Raw genomic sequence first — 25,694 nt, 5'->3', positions numbered from 1 at the left:
TTGTTTAAACGTAAGATAAAATCATTATGGATCTTTATACGAAGAGGGTGTGGCAAAGTTTTACAAAATTAAAAAAATTATAGTATCTATCCCAAACTATTGAAATTTTGAAACAACGATATTCTCAAACATCGAACTTTTACATGCCTTTTTCCACAAAATAAGCTCCAATAAATGTTTTAATGCTGTAACTGAATTCAAAACCTGTATTTATTAATTTGAAAATAAGATTTTTTATTTAAACAAAAAAATTAACAGTAAGAATGATGATAAACTATCAGCATTTCAAAATTAAAACACTAAGTAATACTAAGAAAATAAGTTATATAATATTTCATGCAAATCAATTTAAGGAATTTTTAATATTTTTCAAAAGAGATAACACACACACACACAGACAAAGAAAGAAAATAAATACTGCAATAAATAGTTGTTCAAGCTTATGTACCCAATTAATTTCTCAGAAATGCACAAATTACATTTTAAACACAAAATATTTTGCAAAATTATAAAATTTGCATGGCGATTTGAAATATGTACTAGTAGTAAAAGTGTAGTAAATATTTAAATATGAAATTGAACTTTTAAGTGAAGGATTAATTGAAAAGATGTCGCTATAATATATGTTCATTCTCATACGTATATATTGAAGAAAAACTATACACTGTAAAAACGATTCAGAAACGTTCCTGGAAGATAATAGGCAGCTGATGTGCCCAATTTCTGCCAGTAACATATCTCGCAAAAACCAGGAAAGTTTTCCGATAGAATCCAGTAATCTTCCTAAAAATTCAGAAATCTTCGCATTTAAAGCCAGTTGTGCCTCCAGAACTTCCGAGTAATCTTAAGTAGTGATAATATACAGCTTGGCCCCTTCCTGATTAATGAAGACAGTTGCAAAAGCAGTATTGCCAACGCTAAGCCAAATTACAAGTTAAGCATCTCGCTTAGCTGCAATTCTTGCAAAGCTACGTAGTCCATACTTATTTGCTCCTTTTGGAGTTAATCAGCATGGACGAGCCATAATTGAATTGAAGTCGATACACCTTATAAATACTCTTAGTTAATCTTTAAACTGGGAGCTTAAAATATTTTTTGCAAGTGAGAGAAGTCTGCATTTGGACAACTTGTAGCAATTCAGGAAACTTTCTGACAATGATACTTGATATTTCCAGGAAGTGGATAAAAACCATTGAAATCCCGAAACGTTACACGGAAACACTCAGGAACGTTTCGGAATTTTTTTACAGTGTAGTATAAATTTGCGTACATTGGGGAAAAACATGTAACAATCAATATTCCCGCTAATAGTGTGAGAGATAAAAGTATTATTGATTACGTTGAAAAACGTATTGTTTGACAAAGAACGTACTATTCTAGAACCTAAGAAAAAAGGAAAGTATATAATCTTTGTTTTCAAATTTTTTTCCTACCACTGTTTCGACACACTGGTGGTTCGAAGCAGAGCCTTTACCCTTTTTTCTCATGAAGTATTTTACAACTGGACTCAGTAACTCTTCAGGAACATTTTTGGATTCTCCTATAAATAGTTATAAAAGCACAATTCTTTTCAAAAAAAGGTCAAAAGGTACAATTGCAAGATAGTTCAGCTTATTTTCAATACATAAATAAATAAATAAATAAATAAATAAATAAATATATATATATATATATATATATATATATATATATATATATATCCTTATATATTATTTCTGTAGCCTGTTTTTGGTTTCTACGCCAGATTTTCCTCAATTCTTGATCGAATTCTTTGATTTAAGCCTTATGGTGCTGACTACTGACGAAAAATAGACCCACAGTCTAAAAATTGTGTTTTTCAGCCGAAAAAACCTGTTTTAAAGAACCAGAAGGGTGAGGTTTTCAGTTAAACTTATAACTTTAATTTGCGCTATGACCGACAGAGCTGAATAGCTTGATCGGCAGAGCGTTCTCTTCGGAACCAGGAGAATGCGTGTTCGGGCCCACGTCCGGACAATCTGCATCAAAAAATTAGAAAAATATCGCGCATTACATGAATAATAAATATGAGGGAATACATGAGGTAGAAACGCTCCTAGCTGTTATGAAAACTTGATGCAACACGGAGCTAAGTTAATACTCAATTGTAAGGGTTTTTTTTTAAGCTTTTGCTCCGGGAGGGAAATTAAAGCATAATGTAAGAGAAAATATAAGTATCAGGTTTAAGATTTCAGACTACATTGGAATTGTTTTTTGTTCAGTAAAATATAATAAATTGTATGTTGAAACATAGATTCTTCTAATGGGTTTTTGACTCCTTGTACAAATAAAAAAAATACTACCTCAATTTAAAGGGTAATATATATATATTTCTTCTTTTTGCAAAAAAAAAAAAACAAATAGCGTATCACATTTTTACTACATTTGAAAAGCTACGCTTAAAAAAGAACTTATTTCAAATTATTTTGTATTTTAACCGTGGTGTTAAATGATGAACACGTGCTGCCATCTAAGTCATAACGGTTCAAACAGCCTGCGATAACAAATTGTAAAAAAAATAAATAAATAAATAAATAAATAAAAACACTTCTCGGCAAGAAAAAAAATTTAAAATTACCTGTGGTTATTTTTTTTTTTTTTTTTGGTAGAGCGTTCGGCTATAAACTGTATGAACTTCGCGCCAGTTCGGACTGTCTGACATAATAGCAAATTTACAGTAATATTACGCATTGCATGTACTCATAACATACAACAGATAACACATGTAATAAAATAAATTGCAGTGGGAATGCTATTTGGAGTTTCGATTCCTTTATGCAGGCTACAGTTATCATTCAGATAAGTTGACTGCTAATCGAAGGGTGTTCTTCCCTTTATTTCTTTAAGCTTTGACTCCGTCCAGACCACTGAGCATAATGTAAGCATAAAAAAAGAATTAGATATACCTCAAGGTAATTCTTTTTGTGCAGAAAAACATTTTCATTGTATGCTGAAATGTAGATTTTTCTAATAGCAGTGTTCGAACTTTTGTACAAATGAAAAAATACTATGCCAAATTAAAACTACGAGTTTCAACCAGTAAATCTTCAATTATTTATTCTAATACGATATAAAACATTAAAATTATTATCAACTTCATTAGTAAGAAATCACTTTCTACTCCTCTGCTTTCGGCTGAAAAAAAAAAAAAAACACTTTGTCTACGTTCGAAAAATTACACTTAAAAAACGGACTCAGTTCAACTGGTTCTGGTTTTGAATTTTAAGTGTTCGATTGAAAGAAAAACAAGTGCGGGCTTTTAAGCCGTACAGGTAAAAGATGCCTGCTATGGGAAAGTGTTGAATATTCAAAAATAAAATCACTTATTTTTTCAACCGAAATTATTACTTCTCTAGAATGTTTTTTTCAATCGCTACGTGAGATCTTCTTCATTCTTTAATCAAATTCTATGTTTTACGAATAATTTTAAATCGTATCATGCTGGCTAATGACGAAACATAGACGCATAATCTTATTATTTTTTTCGGCGAAAAACTTTTTTACTGTGTTTTATTACGCATTACTTCAATGAATAGCATTCAAAAAGGAAGGCACAGTTGCTAGGTTTGTTGGAGCGTCGTACTGTTCATCAGAATGGCGCCAGTTCGAATCCGTGCTACTAAATATCTCTTTAATGTTTCTTTTTTTTCCGTCAGATGCTCACATGGGCAGGACTGTATTTGCCACAACCTGTTTTTTCACATCTGATTCTTCACGTGTCACTCAGCCACACTTTTAATGATATTTATATTTGCATTGAAAATACGTACAACCAAAAGGGGAGCGATGATCAAATTATCACAACGTTGTATTTAACGAGGTTTTGTTACTGATGTCTTCAAATTACATGCCTTCTCTTTTGCGCTTACTTTTTTCGGTTTTTCTTCATAATATTCTTTCTTTGAAATTTTTAAAGAGCGAAATGCCTTATGAAACGATTCGAAGTACAGTGCGGAGTTCCGCACGGGTCGACTAGTATATATATATATATATATATATATATTTTAGAAAATAGCGTGTCAAGGTATGAACGGTGAAAATTGCTTCTACAATTGAAGGAAACAATTGCGTGTTGGTTAATATTTTGGAATTTTAACCCTAACTCCAGTGAATTAATCCTAAACTCCAGTAGATAGCGTTCATTGTTGATCACTTGTTAGTTTCTTAATTTTCTTTAAATTACAGTCTTACCAGTAAAACAGTTAAGTTGCCGAATCTAGTTCAGCTTTGTCAAAATAAAGCATATTTCCCTGCATGTCAAATATGACAAAAAATATTATCAAATTATAAAAAAACTTACTGACTTTTTGGTGCTTCAACAATGAAATAATGTCATTACGCATGCTATGGCGCGTGTTTCATTGTTGATGACGTCAGAGCATTACTCAATCGGCGAATTGGCTATTAAATGTTATGAGGATGTATATCTATCTATCTATATATATATATATATATATATATATATATATATATATATATATATATATATATATATATATATATATATATATATATATATATATATATATATATATATATATATATATATATATATATATATATAAATGGATGTTGGTAATTGTGTGGGTATGTTTGTTCCCTAAGATCTCAGATACTACCCGGCAGATTTGGTTGAAACTTTCACCGTTTGTTCTTTTTGGTACTGGAAAGGTTTATAGACCAGTTCAAAAAAAAAAATTGATAAGCAGATCCATAAACAGCACAAAAACTTCCATTAATTTTTATGTTTGCGCACTTTCAAACAATCGCCAAATTTTACAACTTATTTTGGAAAAAATTTGGAGGAAACTGTTTAGCGCCATTTTATGGTGACCAAAAGTATCTCAGCATCTGGCGACAATATCTCTGTAACGAAAATTAGTAACATATCGTTTTACAAAGCAAGGAGAGGGAGCATTATCGAAGCAAAATCCCCGCAAATTTGGGAAAATCGCACCAAGAGCCCACAATGATTGAAATTTTCCAAAATAACCAAAAGAAGTATAAGGAGATTACGGGCGGCTACATTTTTTTAAACAGTTCGTACTGCAATAGCCAAATAGAGAAGGTTTTAGACTCCATGTTAAAAAAAAAGATATTAACAGATAAATCTTTCTAAACATGTGAAGATTAATTTCAAATTTTGGAAATTCTTCGAATTTGTATATGCTTAAATGTCGTGCTATCGTTTCTAAATAAATACTATTTTGTTCTTTATACTTATTGCTATTTTATTGGGTTGTTCGGAAAGTAATTTCGTTTTTTCCCGTCAGAGGACTTAATTACGTTTTTTCGAAACCAACTTCACACTTAAGCCGCATAACCATTATATGTCTTGAGAGCTGATATTGCAAGGCTTGTGTGTGAAAAAGTTCTATTAATTCTACGCAGTAGTTTTTGGTTGGTGCCCTTTTAAATATGGAGAGCAATAAGCAGCATTTTCGTCATATTTTACTTTTTTGCTTCAGAAAAGGTAAAAATGCTGTCCAAGCGAGAAAAAAATTGACGGATGTGTATGGAGAAGGCGTGTTAACAGTACGCCGGTGCCAGAACTGGTTTGCAAAATTTCGATCCGGCAATTTTGATGTCGAAGATGCACCACGGTCTGGAAGGCCGGTCGAAGCTGACAAAGATGCGATAAAGGCATTAGTTGATGCAAATCGGCGAATAACCACACGAGAGATCGGTGAGAGATTAAATTTGTCGAATTCGACTGTTTATGGTCATTTGAAAGGCATGGGCTTAACTTCGAAGCTCGATGTGTGGGTGCCCCATGTCCTTACGGAGCCTCACACAGGTTTGGTCACTCGCCAAAAACTTTTACAGCTTGAATGGGACGTACTGCAACAACCACCATATTCTCCAGATCTGGCGCCTTCCGACTACTATTTGTTCCGGTCCCTGCAAAATTTTTTCAATGGCAAAACCTTTACCTCAAATGAAGATGTCAAAAACCACCTAAACCAGTTTTTTGCCAGCAAGGACCAAAACTTTTATGAGAGGAGAATTATGTTACTGCTAGAAAGATGGCAAAAGGTGTTGGACCAGAATGGCCAATATATAATTTAATAAAATATTTATTCATTATACGAAAACTGTCTTTCATGTTCCCCAAAAAAAAACGAAATGACTTTCCGAACAACCCAATAGTTTCATGAGTAAGGAAGAAGCCGATTTTATATCACGTAAAAAAGGTGTGTTTTGAATTCTTGCACTGAAAACAGAAAACAAATACAAGTAATTATTGTTTCTCATAATTATTACTGACCCAGGCAACGCCGGGTTTTTTTGCTAGTATATATGTAATAATACAAAAAGTGGATCAGTCTTTAATATACAAATTGAGCATTAAAAATTTTGTAGACAGTGTCGAACTATGGTTAATGGTGCGGCGCATTGGGTAGGGTCTGGTGGGGTAAATTGGTCATAAAATCGCAGGTTTTCAACTTACGTGGACAATAAATACAACAAATTTTTTAAACACTTAAATTTTTTTATTGTTATTTTACATTGCATTATTAAAGAACACGGTACATTGAATTTTAGGAAGAAAAACATTGATTTTATTAGTTTTATAGCATTTTCCTTTCCCTATGGTTTTATGACCACTTTACCCCATGGGGTGGGGGAAAGTGGTCATAGCATGGGGTAAAGTGGTCATAGTTAAAAATAGATGCAAAACCATTTTAAATAACCCTAAAACTTGTATATTTCGGATGTTTTTATAGTTACAAGTATATTTACGAGTACATGCGTGTATACACGAATATATTCGTTTCGTGGTTATACACGAGTAAACACGTTCCTATATGAGCAGATACATGTATACATCCGATATATGCATGCACTTGCCTACTCAAGTATATACGTGTATATAAGCATATATACGAGTACATAATTACGTATACGTGATTACCTACAGGAGTGTATACATGTCTACATGAGTACATACGTGTCACGTGTCTATACGTGTCATGTGTATACGAGTATATACGCGTATAAACGAACATCATATGCGCGTATGCACTTGTATCTCGAGAAAATACGTTCATACTTGAGTATATATGTGTATAGTAGGCGTATATACGCATATATGTGTACATACATACATATACGGGTATACACTAGTTAATTCGTGGATACATCCAGTGCGTCTTTGGTATGTATCTACTCACATATATATAATATGGAAGCACAAGTATTTTTGCATGTAAACGCGTAAACACGATCATATACCTGTATAGACGTATAACGTACATTTACATGCATACACCAGTACATGTATGTATACACGAGAATATACGCTTATATACATGTCGGCCTACAGAGTGAATTTAAGCTCTTGGGCAAAAATCAAAGGGGTGTGAGAGGGAAGGATAAGAAGCTAAGAATCATAAGGAAGTTATAATCACTGACGCACTACATGCACAAAAAGCCAGAAACTGATGGATGCAAAGCAGGGCAGAAATTTGTTGCACAAATTTTAATTTACCTAATATTTTAGTTTTTAAGAATATTTAGAGCAGTTGTTAAAAGTTACGGCCTGTAGTAGCATCGCAACAAAGGCGCAGCGGCTGATGAAAGTTTTTCAAAAGTCTCGTTATTGCAACAGAGAGTGCTTTGTGATTGCGACGCGCATGTATTACAGCTGCAGGCCGCAAATTTCATCAATCTCTTGAAAACTTTCTTGAGACCTAAAATGTTGTGTAAAATTGTCTTTGTGTAATAAATTTGTGACTTTTTTTGCATCCATCAGTTTCTGGCACGACCATATGTTCCTTATGATTTTTGCTTCTTATCCTCCCTTCTAACACCTTTTAATAATTTGCTCAAGAGTTTAAACTCACCCTGTATACTTGTATTTCTTATGCTTGTAGATAAGTGTCTACTAGAGTACGACTGCGTGTATTACATGTCTACCTGAGTATATAAGTTTTCATGTACATACGAGTATAAGCGAACATATACGTGTAAAGTAGAATGTATAGCTGTAAAAAAATACTTGGACATACCCATATACGTATTTATTGGCGCATTTATGTGAATACGCCTATGTACGTGCCTACACGAGTATTTATGCGTATATATACGCATATACTCGTATATTTAACCCCGCTTACTGTAAAAGCAATAAATATTAAGTAAAACTAATATTTAATCTGTATCTGCTTCATACTTAAAGATTAAGTGACATTAGAAGAACAATATTCGTTAAGCCTAATATTATGACCACTTTACCCCATCTTACTTAAATTGTTCTAAAAAATTACCTAAAATAGATTCAGCTAATTACTAATGAGTAAGAGTTCTTGAGACATGTAGGAAGCTTCCTGTGCAGTCAATCTGTTCCTAATTCTAACAAACAAAATTTCTTAAGAAAGTTAAAATAGGTGTTTAGATTTAAAAAAATTTCATATTCACGCAAAATATTTTTTTAAACGAAATAAAATTTTGCAAGTTGTAAAATTTTGTATTCAAAATGTAGTTTTTGATTGCCCTACTCTAAAATAAAATTTTTACATTCATTCGAACATTTATTTCCAAGCTATAGCCATTTATTTGACGTATGGTCACTTTACCCCATTGACCACTTTCCCCCACCAGACCCTATCATCTGTTAGCAAGCATTTAGGTTGTTGAGCTTAGTTTCGCTAGTATGTTTTCTAAATATTGTCCGTTTGCCAGCATTTTAATGTTATATAATGAGAGAATAGATGATTATAATTTGCTTGCTAAGTTCTAAAAATTATAAGATTCGTTTTACTGTGCCAATCCAGTTGTGTTTGTTGTTGTTGTTTTTGTATGATTACCAATCTAGTTTTTCTACTTATTGAACGAGTGTAATCATAAATTCTTCAAATTCGTTATCATATTCTTCTTTGTTTTTAAACTTTTGCTGCAGCCTCAATTTACGTACCAGTATATAGTTTTAAACTTAATTTCTCTGATGTCCACAAAATTTATTTTTCTACGTGGCTCAAAAAAAAAAGAAAAAAAAAAAAAAAACGAGGGATTCAATATCGTACTATATTTTAATTAAGTACATTTCGAAAACGAGAGAGCTGCGAAAATTTAAACCTCCATCAACAAAAACAGCCCTCAATGTACACAAGAACCACGTTTCAAATTTCTTTCCGGAAAAACAAGTTCATACTATCTTCTCGTGAGACCACCTCTAAATTTTTATCCAGTATTCTGCTTACGTCTTCATCCGATGTTTCTATAGTGTATACGAAGCTGACGTGAACACTTACAAATTTTTGAATTGATAACTGCTGCAACTGGCACTGTGAGAAGTTATTTAATGATATTTCATTTTTATGAAAGTTCCACGAATTTTACAATAGAAGTGAACGCAATTATATTCCTTCGCAGAAATTAAATGGGCTTCTGGAATATTGGATATTGCCTTGAAAAATCATGCTTACAGATAAATGAAACCTAGAATCAGCTGTAATTATTTTGCAATACTTCTCTCAAAACTGGAGCTGACACAACATAAAAATTTGAAACGTAAGCACAAGAAATAAACATCTATAAATGTTAAAGTGCGATAACCATTTTTCGCTTGTCTTCATCAAATTCAAGTTTTTAATACATATAAGTCACGTTTAAAAGAGAAAAAAAATGAATTGCGTCAGATGCTTTGATAGATCTTGGATTCCAGGCAGAGGAAAAAGTTATGTTTAATTCTTGGCATCCTGTCAGAAAATTAATCTAAAAAAGTTGTACTGATCGATTTCATTTTATAGCAAGTAACACAAGTAAAGCCCGTTCGAAGATTCTGACTAGTTTAACGATGCGTTCTCTTAGTTATCTTTCATTTTTTGTTATCTTTATTGCGAAGGGCTAAGACCATTGACAGTGGTAAGACACGTCTTTTTCATTCAAGTAAAATTTTAATTAAAAATTATTTTATGCACATGATAATTGAAAACTTTTATAGATACAGAGTCGGTGTACAAATTAATGAGAATAAATCCGCAAATCAAAATGTTTCACAGATATCGTTACAAATTTCAGTAATCTTAGCATTATACTCCTTAAGTATTAGTAAACTTCTTTATACACTTTCTGATAATCAACAAATGACACATTCTTCAGAATACTTGTGCAAGACACTTAAACAGCAATTATTCTGTGGTTGCGTTCTTTAAGATCTTTTTTACTCGGAGAAAAAGGGCAATATCTTTGGAGCAGCGTTGGCCCTGAAGGAGGGAAGAGGAATCGTTGTGATTCCATTATTCGTCAGGTACTCTGAAATCACAAAGCAGGTGTGGCACGGACATTATGAAGCTTTCCATCATCGGCAATTTCTGACTGCACTCGGTTTTGGCACGTCTCTTTAATCTTTTGCACAAAACTTTACTGCTTAACTTTGTTCAATGCTTTGCTGCATTTTGAGTTTGCACGCGCATACTTTTTCCAGAGAAGTTTTGCAACGGCATTCCTAAAACATTTTGATTTCTGGACAGTGTATATTTCACGTCGATAACCATTAACCAAGGCTTTCTTCGCGTAAAGGATAAATGTGCGAGAACAATGTTGAGTGTGTGTGATGCACAAACTGCAAAATATATTGCAAACTTTGTGCTTAAAAAGATCATCCTTTCTATTCCAAAAAGTAATGAGATTTCTGAAACCAATCAATTTTTCTTCTTAAAGTTCAAAATTTCTTAGAACTGAAAAATGTTTTCCATGTAACCTTAATAGAAATGTATCTTCTAATCCATGGTGCGCTGCAATAATATACTTGAAAAATTTGACCGTTTACACCTGTAACTATTTTAAACATAGAAGTAAATTTGTAAGTATTTTAATGAGTATCAATTTTTATATAAAATTCTATATTTTAAAAGAAAACGTGTATATGTGAAAGGATAAAATAAGACGAATTTAAGGATTCGATATTACCGTAAAATAGGCTGTGATTTTTTTTTGAGCAATGACATTACTTATTGTTCTCATTTGACTGTTTTGATGTCCTATGATTTTATTCCCCCCCCCCCCGCCTCCCTCTGAAGCACCACCGTCGACCGGCCTCACGATGAGGCTGCTCCTCTAGCGAAAACTGTCTCCAGGTTGCGTCCATATCATACACACACACACACACTCACGCATACATACACAATCCCTACACACTCACACACACACTCATGCCTGCACACAGACACAAACACACAGGCCTACATACACACACACTCGTGATTGCGAAAAACATAATTTGATTTCCAAATGTCAAAATTCAATTTTTTTTTTGCTTAAGGTTTTGCAATTTGAGCGGTGAGATGCACATATTCTTGTGTACATTTTTATAACTGTTTGGGTTCTGCAACTTGATACATGTGGTTTAAAATGTATCGTTTATTTCTCCATTGAATAAATAACAATGTTCTGAATACGTTTTACCATTAGCTTTATGTTATGGATTTTAATTTTTTACAGTACAATGTGTATTAAGTGTGTAAATATTTACCTGTTATAAGACTACATACAATGCTTGCCAAATAACCTGCGACTAGAGAGATGAACAATCCCACAGGAGCAATCCACATATAAGACACGTTATACAAGTAAAAGATGTGTCTGGAAAAAAAAAAAAACTAGGGTTAGTTGGGGTAAACAGAAACATGAGGTAGATGGTAACAAACTGTATTACCAGAACTGTGGTGGTTTTTGGGGAAAATTAACTATTGATGAGTGAAAGTCAAGAAACATTAAAGAAGCGTTCTCGGAGTGTTGCATATTTCCTAACAATTTTAGAAATAGACAAAATGGATCAAAACTATCTGATTACCGATTTGATGGAAAGGCAAACATCCGATACATAGGCGGAAATGAACGCATCGATTAGTATTCATTGATGCTAGATTTTGAAGACGTATGCTAGCCTCTAAATTAAAGGCTAACATACGTCTTCAAAATTAACAACAATTAAACGTCTTCAAAATTCTAAACTTATACTTTTTAACCAGCTTAGACGGGTCAAAAATCTATTTTTTTTAAATGTTATAAAATGTTAGTAGCGCTATTCAAGGATATGTTGCCAAAATTTCAATTCAAAATTCTGTTTAGTTCCAATGTTATGACCACTTTAAAAACTGTGAAGATTGGAAAATATTCGCAGCAGTTTTTTTCAATCGCGTTTGTCTCGAAACGACTTATTTTCAACTAGTAGGCATTCTAGCGCAAAATGCTATTGGCCAATCGCTCTGAAATTTTGTGTGAATATTTTTTACTGAATTACACTCAGTATGAACCTAATTCTGGGATGAAATTATTCTTAAAAATATTTTTCAATGCGAAAAAGGTGAACAAAAATGGTAGAGAAACATGAATTTTGTGATCAAACACCTCAAAAACCTGAAACGTTTAATTTTTTTTAACCAGAATTAGGTTTATAGTCTGAGGAAATATGTTGTTAACAATAGAAAAAATATTTGCAATGATTACAGGTAAAAATTGTGACTTCAGGAATGCACACCAGCAACAAGCTCCTCTGATGGCGTCCATCCATGGACATCAGCTTCTAACTCTTCTACATTTGGCAGAAATGACTTGAAAAAAATTGCAAAGTGTACTTCAAAATATGAATAAAATATCCTATACGTTTGAACAAATTCTGATTACTCCTTTCCTGTTGAAAAAATCCCGAAAAACACTAACATTTCTTCCTCATAAACTGGTTTCCCATCTTTAGCAGTTTCACATTCAAATGAGCGGAATACGCTCATCAAATTCTTTCCTTTCCCCCTCATTCAGGTAGATTCGTCTTAACTGGACGTTTGCCAATTCCACATAATCCATGAACAGACTGTACTTCTCGAACACGGCACAAAAAAAATAAGTAAAAGTTTTGAATGTGCCTGAGCATGAACTCCAAAGCATGAATTTTATTGTTAAACACGTTATTCTAGATCAAATAGCTACTAAAATTCCTCACAAAAGCAATTTTTAAGAACTCACTTTTCTGGAGTCTCTGTTGAAGGCAATGTAAAGTTACCGACGTTAACTGTAAAACTTTGTTTGTATTTATCAGAAACATATAATGGAGCTTCACCAATATTCAGCATACTTGAATTCAGCGACTCACTGCACCCTTTCGTTGATACTGGAATAAACTTAGGGGCGGGTCCATGAGCAACTGATCCAAAATTTATCCATCCAGTAAGAATAAGTGAGATCAGCAATCCTATAATAACACCCTATATTTATCTAATTCAACCCTATATTTTATCTAATTCAAATAATTTATAAATACATTTCTAAACTAGATTTATTCTGATAGCATACAAAATTGTACATGCACATTTAACGATTAGTATTTTTTAACAGTTGTTTGACTGAGAGAAAAAAAGAAAAATCTGATTCTTAAATTTATCTTTTTACCACCATTTATTAACTAAATATCTCCCCCCCCCCCTTTTATCTGGGGTAACCCATGCGCATGTTGTGAATAACATAGGATTAATGTTCTTAACCCTGTAGAGTACTTACCTTTTCATTTGCTCGTCGTGTCAACATTCCCAAAAGGAACACTCCCAATATTGGAGCATTGAACATTCCAAATATAACCAAGGTAATCTGGACGAGGTTTAAAAATTTTGAAACTAGAAATGTCAGAGCTATGCATAGTATACCATAGCACAGTGCTGAGTAAAAGAGAAAAGAAAAATGAGGAAAATTCCACGCAAAGAGAAAGATTTTTACAAAACATGATAAATTCCAGCATTTCAGAAAACATTTTATCGAGGAAAAATTTGCCAAAACAATTCAATTTAAGTAAACAAAACAATCTAAACATTACCTCCAGCAATCATCTACTTTTAAAGTTGTAATATTTGTGTTAGAGTTTCTTCAAATTCAGGGGTGCCCACAGAGAGGGAAGAGGGGATTATGGTGCAAGTTGCACCCTCAAGATTTTTTTTTGGGGGGGGGGAGGGTAAAGTTTTCATTTAAATTTATTTGTTAATTAATTTTTAGTTTAAATTTTTTTTTAATTTTATTTTAAGGGGTCACAGTACCTCAAAAATGATGAAACGATCAAAAAAAAAAAAAAACTTTTATTGCTTATTTCAAAACTAAAAACTATTCTGAACACAGGGGAAAAGTTTCATTGCTTTTGTTCAAATATTTAAAAAGTTATGAGTGGTTTTAGGCCATGCTCGCTATGTGTTCTTATGCAAAAAAAAAAACTTTAATTTACTTTTTCTCGATGATGGTTTTTTTGTGTTTTCGTGTCATTAGAATCCCTAAGGATTTTTTTCTATTAAAGATACAGCTTTAAAGTAATACTTTTTGCAATTGAGATAACATATTTGACAAAACTATGCATTGGATAAGCATTTTATAAATTACTCAAATTTTTAAAGCATGTTAAACCTTTGAAAACGAAATTTAAAAAAAAATTATGATTTTTTACATAATTAATCACAGAAAATTTTCTAATAAACTCATAACCAAAAGAATGCACAGATTTTTAGAGATGATTATAGTGATAGTTTAGCAAAAAACTTTTATTTAATTAGTGCGAAAATAAAAAAGCCTTAGGGATTTTAAAAATTTGAAGTTTTCCACAATTTTTTGAATTTTTGAAAAAAGTAGGCAATATTTTTAAATTTAAAAAAAAAAAAAAATATTGATTATGAAATAAGTATGCATGTTATGGTTTCAAAGAAATATTAAATTTGCTTAAATTTAAAAAAAATGTTTGAAAGGTACTGTGACCCCTTAATTAAATTTTATTTATTTAATTATTTTGTGTGCGTATGTGTGTGTGTGTGTGTGTGTGCTTGTGTGTGTGTGTGCTTGTGTGTGTGTGTGCTTGTGTGTGTGTGTGTTTGCGTGTGAGTATGTTACGGGTGTAGCATGAAACCAAGAATAATAATAATTTAATATGAATAAATAAATAAATAATTAAAAAATATCTTTTTTTAAACTAATACAATGAAAAAGGGCTCAAAATAAATAATGAATAAGGGAAAACTGGATGAGAAAAAATAGGGGGGAGGGAGAATTGCGCCATAAAACTTAGGAGGATGGGCACCCTTGTTCAAATTAATACGTTATTGAAAAAAATCAACTAGTGTTAATAATCTAACGACAAAACGTTCTAAAAAATAATAAAATAGTTTAAAGTTTACAATTTTAAAACACAAAATAATATTAGCGAGAACTAAAGCTTCATAACACTTTTAGAAACCTAATTCAAAAATTACAAAGTGGCTAGATTCTATACTTTTGACGTGCACATTTAATTACGACAGAAAAACGAAATATCTGAATTTCTCATCCACTAGAGACACAACATCTGTACTTTATCATTTCATTTTTATTGCAATGAAAATAGTTAAGAATTTTACTTACTGATAAATTTGGCACTAGCGGCTATTTTCCTTTCAGAAAAACCCCAAGCAATGAAATATGGTTTGATTAAATCTTGCGTCGTTACAGCAGTGAGCGAGTTAATTGCAGATGATACGGTGCTCAAAGAAGCACTAAAAATACCACAAATACACAAACCAGCCACACCGGGATACTTGCTCAAAGTAAGTATGATAAAGTATGGAAGCAACTGTAATTAATTTTAAAAAACCTTTAAAATTAAATTAAAACATTTGGACAAATGTGACATGAAAAGCAATGCATTCAATTTGTATGCTATGTTAAAACAGCTGGAGAATTTTTTCTTCTTGTTAGAAACTTTCTTTTCTTTAGTGATGAAATCAATGTTGTTAAATCACTCAATTGCATAACGTATTTTGGGGTCACAAGAAATCATTTTCTCTTCGATTCGAACTCCCGGAAGCTAATTAACAGTCACAAAATCAACAATGATTTTTTTTTCAACGATGAATTGAAATTCAATTAAATGACTCTTTGTTGAAAGCTGAAAATTTCCCTTATTGGAGAAAGTTTTCCCAGGACTTTGAACTCATCTGATCTTATCCTTATTTGTACTTTAACAGCGTTGATTTTTTTTTCAATCATAATGTGAGTAAAAAAAATGAATGTTTTTATTTTTCTCTTTTCATTGTTTATTTTTACTTCGTACTAACAACACTTAGATAATGGCATTGAACAAACTATTCTAAAATTTTGGCAGCTGCAATAACTCCCTCACTTTTTCAGACAGATTTACATCTTTGGAAGTATTATTTCATTATCTTATTTCCTTCCTAATCGCTCTGAACTGAAGCTCTTAACCAATCTCTTAAAACTCTTACCCATTCAGAAAAATGTTGATTCACGAGAGGGCACCGTAACACAACTATTAAGGTATCCAAACAATGTTCAGGAGCCCCCCTCCTCCGAGTTTTTTCTTTTTTTTTTTTTAGCTATGTGTATAAAAGATGTAGTTACATTTTCTGACGGAGTTTTAGAAAAACAACACAAGTATCTAGCAAAATGCTTGTATAATGCTTGTATAATTGCTTGCATAATCGTCATAAACAATGTAATTACTTATAGAATACGAGAAAATTCTAAAAACTTGAAAAACCCAACAAATTGAGGTTTTGAACTTATTTGTGTAAAACTACTGCCAAAATAACTTGTAGCCTTAGAAATCGATCAAAAGGTTTTGGAATATATTTCGAAAATAAAGGTTTTTCGAGCTCATTTAAGTTTTGTGATATTTTTGGCAAATTTATTGCATTCATATTCTAAGATCTCTTCCTAACCAATATAATATTGTGATTATGTTGAATACTTTAGCTTATCTCCTAGCAACCAGTAGAGAAGCGGAAACCACGAAGTTTCATAAAAATGGGTTAAGAGTATTTCGAGATTCATTTTTTAAGCGAGAAGATATTATACAAAACTTCTCTCAATTAAATTGTATTTTTAGTTTAAACTTTCTTATTTTTACCATGCATTATGCACATAAAAAGGCCAATATTGCCAATATTTCTGCTTTTAATACACGCAGAGACAAAGACTGACCAGTTTGGTAAAGCTAAAACGAGTTGATCTGTGCATCACATGACTTCCTTTTACTGCAATTTAATGTCATTTTCTCATTATTGGCAGTTTTAATGTGATTCAATAGTTTACCCTCTAAATATCACCAACAGCAGCCAAATTAAAACCAGATTTAAAAAAAAAACCCGGCAAATTTATCGTCAAGTTGGCGACAAAACTTGACGACCAAAAAACTAGCGATTTATCGCCAATTGTCCGCCAAATTATAACACCACTTGTATTTACATCGAAATAAACAATGATTTCCCCACAAAAGGGGGCAAAAGACCCCCTTTGGGACATCCGAATGCAACCAAAAAGAGTGGTGCACAACTACACCCCACTAGGAGTCTAAGTACCAAATTTCAACGTTCTAGGACCTTCCGTTCTTGAGTTATGCGACATACATACACATATACACACATACGCACATACATACGTACATACAGACGTCACGAGAAAACTCGTTGTAATTAATTCGAGGATCGTCAAAATGGATATTTCGGGTATCTGTACGTGCCTAGGCATATATCCACGCGTTGTCGGGTTGAAAAATAAACTCAACATTCATTCGGGGGTGAGCAAAATGGAAATTACGGCCGATTTTTGAGTGAAAATATTTTCACGAATACAATACTTCCTTCTTTGTAAAAGGAAGTAAAAAGGTTAATAGGATAAAATCATTAAAGCATGAGAATTAGCCGTTGAAAGATAAAGTTTTTAAATAAAATAAGTGGAAGATTGAAGCAGATAAACAAGATTTATAAATTTTTGAAAGTTTAGTACTTTTAATTCAATGCATAATATGATTTTTACGTCCTTTTACAAAACGAGCTGATGTGTGCATCACATGACTTCCTTTTACTCCAATTTCCCCATTATTGGCAATTTTAATGTGATTCAATTGTTTATTCTCTAAACATCACCAACAGTGGAAAAATTGAAACCAAAATGAAAAAAAAAGAAAAAGAAAAAAAGTCGCCAAATTTGTCACCTAGTTGGCGACAAAACTTGGCGACCGAAGGACTGGTGATATATCACCAAGTGTCCGACAAATTATAACACAACTTGAGTTTACATCGAAATTAACAACGATTTCCCCCCAAAAAGGGGCAAAACAAAACCCTCAGGAACATCCGAATGCAACCAAAATGGAAGGTGCACAACTAGACTTTACTAGGAGTCTACGTACCAAATTTCAACTTTCTAGGACATACCGTTTTTGAGTTATGCGAGATACATACACACATACGCACATACATACGTCACGAACGGACGTCACGAGAAAATTCGTTGTAATTAACTCGGGGGTCGTCAAAATAGATATTTTAGGTGTCTGTACGTTCCTAAGCATATATCCACGGGTGATCGGGTCGAAAAAAACCCTCAAATCATTGTTAATCTCCAGGTAAACTGAAGTGGTGTTACAATTTGGCGGACACTTTGCGATATATCGCCAGTCTTTTGGTTGCTGTTTTGTCGCCATGTTGGCGACAAATTTGGCAATTTTTTTAAAAAAAATCTGGTTTTAATTTGGTCACTGTTGGTGATGTTTAGGGAGTAAACTATTGAATCACATTAAAATTACCAATAATGGGAAAACGACATTAAATTGGAGTAAAAGGAAGTCATATGAGGCACACATCAACTCGTTTTAAATATATTTCATAGCATGGAATATTATAATGCAGTATTTGATTATAGAATGATATTTGTAGTGTTGCCAACTCATGATGTTAAAAAAGTAGAAAACTGATATTTTTGCCCTGCCTGCTATTTTAGTGCAGTATTAAGCCTTTTACGTGCAGCATTAAGCCAGTCTGATTTGCTAGCTATATACTTCTTTAATTTAATTTTTTCGTGTGAAATTACTTGCAATGAGGCTACAATTTGAAGAGAACTGATGGAAATCATTTGTACTAACAATACTAGTACCTACAAATAAAACCTTTTGCTTTTCACAATTATTAAGGTTTTTTTCACATTAACTATACATTCTTAAACTCCGACTAAGCCAACAGTCACTGTATTTTTACTTCCATTTACAAAAAAGGAAGTATTGTATTCGCAAAAAAATTTTCACTCAAAAATCGGCCTTAATTTCCATTTTGCTCGCCCCCGAATGAATATTGATTTTTTTTTTCATCCCGACCACACGTGGATACATGCCTAAGAACGTATAGACACCTGAAGAGTTCGTTTTGACGATCCTCGAGTTAATTACAACGAGTTTTCTCATGACATCCGTATGTACGTATGTATGTGCGTATGTGCGTATGTGTGTATGTATCTCACATAACTCAAGAACGGTTTGTCCTAGAAAGTTGAAATTTGGCGCATAGACTCCAAGTGGAGACTAGTTGAGCACCTTCTCTTTTGGTTGCATTCGGGTTTTCCGAAGGAGGTCTTTTACACCTTTTTGAGGTAAAATTTAAACTCAAGCGGTTCAATAATTTGGCAAACATTTGGCAATATATCACCAAGCTTTTGGTCGAAAAGTTTTGTCGCCAAGTTTTGGCGACGAAGTTGTTGTTGTGTTTCTGCCAATATTGGAAAAATTTATCCGTATAAAAAGTTTTCTTTGCTTCGGTTCGCAACAGACTTGGAATGAAAGTATTTAAAGTGTTTTTTTGCTCACTCCGAGGCACTATTATCTTTAAATTGTGTTCTTACCTCTAGGTAAGATTATCCTTTTCTATTAGCTGGTTTCTTGCGGTTGGCTCTACTCTGCAACGCAACACAACCATTGAACTACAACAAAAGTGGACTGTATAACTTTTAATATGATTAATTTCATACACTTGAGAACAGCATTCTTTCAGCCGCTCTGACCTTAAACTCTCTGAATTGGTTGCAGCCAGAGGTTTTTAACTAAACATAGGTGGCACTTTAACATATCGGGCCACGTTGAAACATATATGGTTTCAAAAATTATATGATAAACTATAGAAAAACAAACCATTGAGAACTAACTACTATCAAGTATACATTACTGGCAACAAATATGAAATACACATTATTAATGTTTGTAGAATAATAAAACAGATGTAAAGAAGCCTTTTTACAAAACATAATTATTTACCAATCCATTAGTAACAGTCACCTAAAGTTCATCAGTCCATATTAGGCAAAACTGCTAATTTATGAATTGGTCGGCGAAAAAATCCAGTATCGGTCTTTATGTTAACAACTCGCACATTCTGATCCGAACCAGGGAAAATTTCCATTACTCTACCTAACCTCCACCTCAGAGGAGGAACGTTGTCCTCTTTAATTAAAACTAAATCATTTACTTTAATATTTGGTTGTTCTCGTACCCATTTGGATCGCTGTTGCAACGCGGAAACATATTCATGTAACCATCGTTTCCAGAAACTCTGAAAAATCTGTTGAGTTAATTTCCAGCGATAAGAAGGGGGAATTTTTTCGTTGAGAAGATTTTCTTCTGGTATTGAAGAAAGCGATGTACCAACCAAGAAATGCCCATGAGTAAGAGCAGACATTTCGGATGGATCCTCTGACAAAGGGCTCAACGGTCGGGAATTTAAACAAGATTCAATTTGTGTCGTTAGCGTTGAAAATTCTTCCAAAGTCAATTTTTGGTCTCCTATTGTACGTTTTAGGAGAGATTTAGCGGATTTGACAGCTGCCACCCAAATTCCTCCAAAATGAGGGGCGGAAGGAGGATTAAAGTTCCATTTAATTCCCTCGTTGGCGAAATAATTATGAACGGGTTCTTCCTTCTGGAGAAGTGCAATAACTCTATTCAATTCTTTATTTGCAGCTACAAAATTTGACCCACAATCCGAAAATACTTCACTTGGTTTTCCTCGTCTCGCCACAAATCGTTTTAGTGCAGCTATAAAACAGTCTGCAGATAAGTTGCCAACAATTTCAATGTGCACAGCCTTTACGGCTAAACACACAAAAATACAAATGTAAACTTTTAAGGTTCTAACCCCGCGGCCAGATCGCGATTTTACTAGAAAGGGTCCTGCAAAGTCTAGACCGGTTTTTGAAAACACTCGTGATGGAATTACTCTAGCACGCGGCAAATCAGCCATCACCTGGGTTGCTGTTTTTCCCTTGAGTTTGAAACACTTAATGCATTTCCAAATTTCCTTTTTAATGACCGACTTAGCGTTAATTATCCAAAACTCCTTACGTATAACAGATAACAAAAGAATAGTACCCGCATGTAAATATGTTTCATGATAGGAGCGAATGATAATGGTAGTTAAGTGGTGATTCTTTGGCAGGAGAATGGGATGTTTTCTTGCATTTGAAAAAGGAGCATTTTCCAGTCTACCACCAACACGTATTACACCATCTTCATTTATAAATGGCTTTAAGGAAAGTAATTTACTATTGGCAGGAAGTGGTTTTTTATTCTCCAAATGAAGATACTCAGTGGAAAACTCTTGCTTTTGAACTATCTTCACCAAAATATTTCTAGCGGCTTTCATTTCATCACTAGTCAGATAGCCAATGTTTCGATTTTTGGAATATCGAGCATTTTTAATGAAACGTAGGCACCATGCTATCATGCGGCGTAATTTAACATATGATGAAACTTTAACAATTATTGGAAAATCAACAGACGATGTTCCATATAAACACGAAGCCTTTTTTCGCTCTTCTTTTAGAGCGTCCGTTGACAATGGTACTTCTACATGTGGAATTTCCTCGTGTCTAAGCCAAGGAGGACCAGACCACCATAAGTCAAACTTAAGCAGTTCAGAGGGTAAAAGTCCTCTACTTGCACAGTCTGCTGGATTTTGGTCTGAAGGAATCCAGCGCCAGTGTTGAATAGGAAGGATCCCTTGTATTTCAGAAACCCGGTTAGCAACAAATATTTGCCAACGTGACGGCTCAGATCTTAACCATGCTAAAACGATTGTGGAATCTGTGAAGACGTGTATTGCATCAATTTGAATATGTAATGACGAAAGAACGATTTGTAGTAAATGCACTAACAACACAGCTGAGCAAAGTTCAAGGCGCGGAATCGATATTGTTTTCAATGGCGAAACACGAGTCTTCGATGTCAACAGGCTAACTTGATGACTGGACGTATCAGAAGATTTTAAGTAAATTACTGCAGCGTATGCCTTCTCACCAGGAAACATCACGAGTTCAGTAATCATGAAAAAAGTTAAAAATGGTCGCATTCGAAAGAGTATCTTTAGAAAAAAATTTGACCCAAATATTGTGTGCCCTCGTTCTTTTGTTTTTGAGATATGGGGGGTCAAAGTCTGTCGAAATCTTACGAAAATTCGCCGAATTTAAAGACTTGGCAAGAAATGGAAAATACCACGTGATTTCATCGCCTGCGTCTAGCAAGACTCATTTCCATTTCTGGTCATCTGCAAAGCGCGTAAACGATGTTTCGAATTAACCCTTTACTTGTGTGAGTAAAATTAAAAAGTAACTATGAAGCCTGTGAAATGGAAACTAGAGAGCTTTATCCAGAGGAGCTAAAACTTTATAACGACATTGAACGTAGGATTTAACTTTGTAATCGTGATAATAATGCATTTCAGAATTTAAGTGCATTTCAAGTGTGTTTTACTTAACTAATTTAAGTTTGTACTCTTGTAATGAAGTGTGTTGTAAGTAATTAATAATTATGTACGAGAATTAATATGAATAAGTAAAAAAAAAAACATGCTTATTAAAGCTTATATATTGAAAATAAAATGGATAGTTTTTGATGTTGAAAGAACATGATCATGGATTGTAGTATCCCAGCTCTTATTTATTTTTTCAAAATTTATTATCATTCATGAAGTTTTATTGTCTGACCATTGCTAGCGAAAATGTTTAATTTAAAATCGAAAAAATTAATAATTAAAAAAAAGAAAACAACGGATAGTAAATGTCAAAAATTTGCACAGCAAAACTAACGATGTCGGAAATTACTTCATAACAGATTCTTATCAAAAATTTTATAGTCGACGTTCATTATGACAACCCCTGTAGTTCGAAAAAGTCTGTCACTGCAACTGAAAGTCGCTATAACGTAAATGCACATCATATTGCATGTTATTTAGTCATTTTTAAAAATACTGAAGTCACTTTTACCAACTATGTTTCACGTTAAAAGGGAATTCAAATACGAGCAAAACAAAAATTAATACAGTTTTTTTTTTTTATTTGACTTGTTAGGGGGTTTACACATAACTTGAAAACGATACACATAACGAAAAACACACTGGAAATAACTGACAGAAATCGTTTTTTTTTAATTTGAGAACAGGGTTTGAAATCTTTAAAAATGTCGTTTTCTTCGTATTTAGATACTGTTGAAGACTTCAGATTTACGACTTTTCAAAAAAAAAGAAAAAGAACCTTAAATTGTGTTTACCGTTTCCCTATGGTTATCATATTTTTTTCAAAACAGTTTCATCATCGAAAAAACTCTTTCAGTGGAAATATTTCACCCGCAGAAGCATAAGAGTTTTAAACATCAGTTTTTTTAGCAGTCTTAAGAATAACAAAAAATTCCATTGTTTTTACAATAAAATAAAACAAATATTTCGGGTTGTGGCGTTTTCCCCTATACAGTTGCACGTTAATATCCCGGAACACAAGCCCCTAAAAATTTCAATGCCGCAGTCTGTGCCACGACACCCCGCGCCATATTAGTCACCCCGAGTAAAGAATTAAAATGCGATATTTCTCACGCGCTTTGGTGGTGACCAAATATGGAAGTGAAATGTCTTGTCAGATGCAGATGTAGAATTCGCGCCGTACCTTCCATTTCTGAACAAAACTCGCTAAATTTGGCGACTTAACTAAAAATTTCGGCAATTTTTAAGACATCATATTTCGATAACGTGGTCACGAGGGCACGTAGTTTCAGTGCCATAAACATGTTTTCCAATGCTCTTTCGAATGCCACAAATTTGGAATTTTTTTGAATTTCCTTGATCGTGATGTTTCCTGGTCAGAGGCATCACAAAAACAATACAGTTCAATATTAGACGCTTCGTGCAAAAGAACTCTTCGAGGCACAGTTACAGGTTCAAGTTGAGAAATATCGTTGCTATAGTTAATCCATCGCTCCTTAAGCTCCGGAGGCACAGGATCATCCCACGATAACTGACATTTCCACAAATCTTGAATTAAAATTTTTGCAGTTATAATAAATGGCGACAACCACCCAAGGGGGTCGAAAATGCTTGACACACTAGACAAAATAGATCTTTTTGTAGGGAAGGCTCTGTGCTTATCCGGAAAATGAATGTTATACGTAAAGTCGTCGAGCGTTGGGTTCCATCTCAATCCCAATACTTTAATAAATTTAGAATCAGCGGTACTAGAAGAACATGCGGACAAGCCCTCTGATTTGCGTAGTCTTTCCAACACAAACGAATTGTTATTACACCACTTGTGCAATTTAAATTGTCCTCTTCTAAGGAGATCATTCAGTTCATGGATAAGATCAATCGCCTCCTTTTGCGTTTTAGCGCCAAACAGGCAGTCATAAACGTAAAAATTATGCATGATTAGATCAACTGCCTTCGGAAATCTCGCTGCCTCATCAATTGCCAGCTGTTTAAGTACTCGCGTAGCTAAATAGCTAGCAGATGCGGTACCATACGTGACAGTACACGACCTATAAGTCGAAATTGGTTTAGTAGGGTCATCCCTCCACAGAATTTTTTGAAAATCTCTATCTGCATCATGAATCTCTATCTGGCGATACATTTTTTGTAAATCACCTGTAATTGCAATGTTATGACATCTAAACCTCAATAAAATAGCGAAAAGATCGTCCTGCACCTTTGGACCATTCATAAGCGTATCATTTAATGATACACCAGATGTAGTTTTTGCACTAGCATTAAAAACAACTCTTAATTTTGTGGTGGAACTAGACTCATTAATTACATGATGGTGCGGAATACAATAATGAGCATTTTCTTTGCATACCGTATTGTCGATTTCCATATGCCCAAGATCGAGATACTCTGTCATGAACTTTTTGTATTGCAAATAAATGTCAGGCATTTTTAGAAGTCTTTTTTCTAGACTATGAAACATTTTAAATGCGGTGGCCTTGGAGTTACCTAACGGTTTTCTATTAGGTTTAAACGGAAGTCTAACAGAATACCTTCCTACTTTATTGCGCGTATAATTTTCTAAGAAATGCGTTTCACAAAGCCTTTCTTCCCTTGTAAGCGACTGTGTTGACGGAATTTGTTCTAATTCCCAAAACGACTTAACTAGCTCATCTGTACTAACACTAAAAACTATTAACAGAACTAGATTATAAGTCACAACAGCTGAGTGTTGTGGCTCCTGCGATTATCCACCCTAATCTAGAACATACTGCCAACGGAAGATTTTCACCCCGTTTTATTACCTCTCCGTTTACAAGCGAAAAAAATACATTTACCCCAAATAGAATGTCTATGCTTTCTTTCTTAAAATAAGAGGGATCTGCTAACAATAAATCCTTATACTCATTAAAACACTTCACAGGCGTAGTTGAATTGGGCAATTCCCCAAAAATTTTATCAATGACGTAAGCGGAGGTTACTATCTTAAATTCAGTGTCAAAATGAGAGGAAAATACTAACTCGACTGCTCCCTTGCTTAGCGTATTATAACTTCCTAAACAGGAAACTGAAATTTGAGCAGGGTTACTTTTCAATCCCAATTGCTTGGCACATTCTTTCCTAATGAAATTTTTTTCTGAGCCCGTA

The 25,694-nt window shown here is 33.5% G+C and overlaps 1 pseudogene; it reads right to left on the bottom strand.

Moving 5' to 3' along the window:
• Positions 1-1,371: 1,371 nt before the first annotated feature.
• LOC129220889 (putative sodium-dependent multivitamin transporter) overlaps positions 1,372-25,694 on the bottom strand; it is a 41,597-nt pseudogene continuing 17,274 nt past the window's right edge.

This window comes from Uloborus diversus, chromosome 4 (genome assembly GCF_026930045.1).
Source record: "Uloborus diversus isolate 005 chromosome 4, Udiv.v.3.1, whole genome shotgun sequence".
Taxonomy (NCBI): domain Eukaryota; kingdom Metazoa; phylum Arthropoda; class Arachnida; order Araneae; family Uloboridae; genus Uloborus; species Uloborus diversus.
The sequence above is the reverse complement of the archived record's forward strand: the minus strand, read 5'-3'. Positions and strand labels throughout refer to the sequence as shown.